Raw genomic sequence first — 6,000 nt, forward strand, 5'->3', positions numbered from 1 at the left:
CCAGGAGTTTGAGACCAGCCTGGCCAACATGGTGAAACCCTGTCTCTACTAAAAGTACAAAAATTAGCCGGGTGTGGTGATGGGCACCTGTAATCTCAGCTACTCGGGAGGCCGAGGCAGGAGAATCGCTTGAACCTGGGAGACGGAGGTTGCAATGAGCCGAGATCGTGCCACTGCACTCCAGCCTGGGCGACTGAGCAAGACACTGTCTCACAAAGGAAACAAAACAAAATAAGACAAAAACAGAAAACCCCAAAAAACCCTGCTGAGTTTCTGGTCTCATGCACGCCAGGAATCATTTGTCAGTGATTATGATGTATACTCCCATGTGTCCATTTTGACTGTTTTTCCTCCTCTCTACCCCAGGCCGTACCATTCCTCCTGCCGTCCTCACATATTCTCCTACGGTTCTGCAGACGAAATGTAAGAACTTCCTCCAGGTAATCTTCCACTGGCAGGCTGCATTGTCAACAGCAGCTGTCCTCCAGGTAGGATTCTTGGCATACCCTGAAGCATTCTGGAAGCACTTGTGTTTTTTAGCACTTTAGCCAGTATTGATTATTTTTATTGGGGATTGAGTGTGTTGTGTTTTGTCTCACAGGACTTTTTCACATCTGTTGCTGTGCTTAAGTTTATGGCAGAGATTCATTTGAAATGGGATTTTTTTGTCTTTTTTTTCCATTTGAGGCAAGAGTGCAGATGGGCTGTGCTTTTAATTTTCTTGCTGCCACCTGGGAAGAATTTGTCATTTCATTCCTAAAGACAAAAAGGAACACATCTGATATAATCTAACACAAGTGTATGCTAAACAACTCCAACAACTCTGGTAGAGTAATTCCAGCAATTTGTGTTGATTATCTATGTTTCTTAAGGATATCTCAGTGGGAAGACTTCCAAGTAACCCTTTTGAGTTTCCACTCAAGGCATTTTTTTTCTTCTTCATATTCATAAAGCTCCTAAAGGTATAGATTGATAATTTGACTGGAAAAGCTAGGTAAATAGAACCAAGCAACTGACTTACAAGAGACCTAGCATAAAATGGATGGAGACACAAGGAAGAAAGAGCTTTGTGTATCTTCGCAGATATGAACAAAGCACTAGGCGGAGCTGGTGGCCTTGTAGGATGGTGACCCAGGGTTTCTGCCCAGGGTCTGCCTCCCTGCTTGTCACCCCTGGGTCCTCTCTCTGGCTACACTGCTGTGTTTTCCCTGGCCACTTCCTCTCCAGGGCTGCCTCACACTGAGGGGTACTTTCCTCTGCCTTCCCCAAGGATGCTCCTCTGGGCTTCAAGCCACCCAGCTTTGACCTTGCAGTCACCTCCTTCATTTTCTTCCTTTGGAAGGTCTCAGTGAGATTCCACCCTAACCCCTCACCCATTTCTTCTTTCCAAACTGTCAGAGAGCATCTAGAGTGCTACCCAATGATGAAAGCATATTCCAGTTTTGGGGGAAGCCTGTCTTCTTTGAGCATTCAAATGTTGCAAACTGGCTCTTGGGTCCTACCCTGTAATCGCTGCAAAGGCCCATGGGCTGGCTTGGTCCATCAGCAAAAGGTCTCTTCTTCCTTATGCCAATTGGAACACACCCAGAGGCCAGAGTGTGGTGCAGGCATTTTTTCTGGGAGAGGGGAATCCTCTAGTGTTTCCTCTGGGCAGGACACCTACCTGGCACAGGTGCCCAGACTCCCCTTTTGGTCTTTCTCCTGCTTTCCTTTTCTCTCTCGTTCAGGGGTTCCATTTAATTCAGCAAGGACAGTTTCTCTTCCTGTTGACATGTGGATCAACTGTGTTAACCCTGGATCCTTAATGTTCTTCAGAGCCACAGCCCACAAGATCAAACCCTCTCCAACAAAATAAAATGAAACAAAACAAAGAAAACCTCTTGCTAATATAAAACTTCGATGTATAATATGCCAAACCTTCCCACCCTAAACACACGCACAACACAGACCAGGGGTGAGGGTTGGGAGGATAAGGTAAATACAAGCTCATCTTTTGCCATTAGCAATTCTCTAGTAGCCCTGGGAGCTCCCAGGTCCATTGAGTTTTGGAGGTTGGTGGCCTCTCGCAGGTCCCACTATGGAAGGAAATATGTTACCCAACAGTTTTTGTTTCTTTCAAAACACCTGCTTCCTTTGGCAGCAAACTCCTGCTTCTTGTGTGAGAGGCATCTTCATCTCACAGCTTGGAGCGAGCAAAGATGCCTCACGTCCCAGAGCAGAGCAGTGGCTGCTTGCACTTCCTGCTCTTCCATCTGCCCCAGGTTTCTTAAGAACTCACACCATTCCCTGTATTCCATTTCTTGCAATCTTTTTTGAACAGTTATTCAAATATTGTGCCAGACAGTGTGAGGGTGGTGGGGCAAATAATGGAAAGATAGTGTTCTTGTTCCCCTGGGACCTACATTTCGAGGGAGAGGTAGATAGGCATTTTCATAATCTTCATTTTCTTTGCATTCTTTATTTGTGTTTACCTTTCTATTGAGTGGACTGTTAAGGAAGCACCAGAGGAGGGAGAGAAGAGCTTTGACATAGATGACCAGGAGAGTGTTCTTGTGGAAGGTGGAATTTGGTCATGACCTCGAAGGACATCTAGGACTGTGATTGGCAGGAATGCATGGTGGAAAGAACAGTTCTAGCACAACAGAGCACAGGAGTGGGACATGTCAGGGCCGGACCTCAGGGTCCCTTGAGTAGTTCCATGGGAGAGCTGTGGCACCCGTGGCGAGGTGTGGAAATAGAAATGGGAAGGGACCTTGGGGTGATGCTGTTGGAGGCTTCTGCAGTAGAGGAGTGTTTTTCCAGTTATTACAGTGTTAACTATATAAAAACTACTTTGTCTATATACATTAAAAATACCCAGCATAATTCTTTTTCCAGTATAGCTGTCACTTGCCACTATACTGTTGCTTTCAATTTTAAGCTTTAAAGATGATGTGAGAGAAAAATAGTATCCTAGTACCTGTGTGGATTTTTTTCCTTCCTAAAATCAATAATTCTTTCATTTTTAAAGTCAATTTTGCCTTTGTAAATGGCTTCATGCCTTTTGTTTTTGTTTTGTGCTTGTAGCTTGTATGTTTTGGAGCTTTAAAAACAAACTCTGGGGCCAATCCACCTAGGTTTAAATCTCAGCTCTGTTGCTTCCCAGAAGTGCAATTTGGGCAAGTTACTTAACTTGCCTGTTTTTTAGTTTCTTTATCCATAGAATGGAGATAATATTTGTATGTATCCTTCACAGAAAATAATCTGTGAGGATGAAGTGGAATACATGTTACAAGCTCTCACTGCCTCGCATGGAGTAAACAATAAGGGTTTACTATTGTTATTATTCTTTTAAAAATTAAATGAATTCATGTTGGTGTTGAAAGAGGGTGATACGTGCACATGGGGATGTGACAATCACAGTTACAGCCCTCTATTAATAGCCAAGGGTGAATCATAAATGAAACTCCCACCCGAAGCCTCCCAAGGCCTCCCCAGGCTGAGGCAGTCACTGTTCGGTTTCTTGTGTATCCTTCCAGAATCACTTTGAGTTTCTAGGGTGTATGTATGTGTATGCCTTCCTGTCTCTGAATCTGAAATGTGTGTGTGTGTCAATCTGTGTGTGTGTATATATATATCTGCACACATATACATGTGTACATGTATATGTATAGTTTCACACCTTGTATTTTCCTATCTTAATGTATCATAGTGATTATTTCATATCTGCAATATAGATCTATATAATTCTTTTAAATGGCAACATAGTATCTCATTTCATAGATATATAAAACCAGTCCCTTATAAATGGGCTATTAAGATGCTTCTAGCCTTTGTCTTACAATGTTGCAATGATCCTTTTAGTACATTTTTATTTCGATGGATATTATTCAATTGTAAATTATGAAGTAAATTCTTCCCTGTCTTTCCATAAAATCAATGCAGTCTACATTTTTCCCTCATGCTTTATGAAATGGATTTACTTTGAGATGTGTATGCTGCTTCAAGGTGGTATCGAAAAATCAGAGGTTACTTACATGCGAGTTATAGGGAGAACTATTTAAGTGAAGAAAATTCCTCTGTAGGAATGCTACATTGCCCTTTAGATGTTTCTTTTGAAGAAAAAAATGTTTACCACCTTAAGCACAAAAAGCAGAATACACATCACTATTTATGACTGCAGATATTGCTTTCTCAGTATATTTTAAAACAAATTCATGAGTTAAAAAAAGACAAAGGTGGAATATCTGTGTATGAGTAGGTGAATATTCTTAAATTTTCCATATTTTTCCAGTCTTAGGGAATGGGCATGTGTTGTTTTCATAATTGAAAATAAAAAGGAAGAAGACACTTTTAAGAGTATCAAATTAAAAGAGAGAAATGACTGCTGGAGGAAGACCTGTGGACAATTTTAAGAAAAAGGGACAAAAGGGGAAAGGGACATATAAGAATCAAGAAACCCCGATAGTGGGGTCTACAGCTAAAATCCTAGGGACTCCAGGCAACTCTTGGATAATACTACAGCTAACACGATAGATATTAATATTTGGGGATCTTGAGTCATTGCAAGAAAGGCTTAGCAAAAACATATTGGCTCAAGTAAGCTAGCAAGGACGCATGTAGTACATCTTAATCTCCATCAAGATAATTTTGAAGTGTTGTCGTTTAAAGGGTAAATCAGCTGCTATCTGGACAATGCACGTGTATGGACAACCTCATTGCTTAACAATGCTGGATAAATGAGGCCTTTACCGCATTTCTTTTTCTTAAAAGTATAGTTACTTTTAAAAATGCTATCTTCAGACAAATCGGTTTGCTGATTATTTGGTTAGCTATCTTTGATTATACTAGTCCCTCCTTGTTCAAGTTGTTTAAGAAAGTGTCACTATAAAATATTGAAAGTGGCCGTGGCATGACTTGGAAAAATGACCCACAGGTCTAATTCCATTCCAAAGAATTCAAGGGACTTTCCAGATAAATTCATTTGGAGTCTACATGGAATTTGCAGTTAGGAAAGGAGCTGATAGAAGCTTATACTTTAACCATCTATAAAGACAGGGTTTACAAAGCAGATAACATGTTTAACTTTCAGGAAACAAACTCCTTAAGTATCATCAGGTTTTGTTGCAGATGTCTGCTCACAAACAAATGGTGTGTGGTATATGACATTCCTGATCAACCTCATTTTAAAATTTAACTTCCAAGAGATTTACTCGACAGCAATCTATTAATCTACTTGTAACAATGATACATTTCATTTTGGTTTTTTTGAGTCAGATTTCCCTCCCTAGCCCTCTGTCATTCCTTAAATGGCTTTGAATTACGAGGTTAATGTCTCATTTTACTAACCTATTTTGTAAATTTATTGTATTGAATATTCTTGAAATTATGGGCCTTGAATTTCCATTTTTTTCAACTTTTATTTTAGAATTAGGGGGAACATGGACAGGTTTGTTGCATGGACATATTGCATCATGCTGAGATTTGAAGAACAAATGAATCCATTACCCAGCTAGTGAGCATATACCCCAAAGGTAGCTTTTCAGCCCTTGCCCTTCTCCCTCTCCCCTCATCTAATAGTCTCCAGTACCTACTGTTCCCATCGTTATGTCCATGAGTACCTAATATTTAGCTCACACTTATTAGGGAGAACATGCGGTATTTTGTTTTGTTTCTGTGTTAGTTTGCTTAGGATAATGGCCTCCAGCTGCAGCCATGTTGCTGCAAAGGACACGATTTCATTCTTTTTTATGGCTGCTTAGTATTCTATAGTATACAGGTACTACATTTTCTTTATCCATTCTGCAGTTGATGGGCACCTTGATTGATTCCATGTCGTTGCTATTGTGACTAGCACTATGATGAAGATATTGGTACATGTATCTTTCAGCAGAACAATTTATTTTCATTCGGGTACATACCCAGTAATGAGATTGCTGGGTCAAATGGTAGCTCAACTCCTGGTTCTTTGAGAAGTCTCCCAACTGCTCTCCACAGTGGCTGGACTTTTTTTTTTAATGT

The sequence above is a fragment of the Pan paniscus genome, chromosome 14 (assembly GCF_029289425.2).
Source record: "Pan paniscus chromosome 14, NHGRI_mPanPan1-v2.0_pri, whole genome shotgun sequence".
Lineage (NCBI taxonomy): Eukaryota > Metazoa > Chordata > Mammalia > Primates > Hominidae > Pan > Pan paniscus.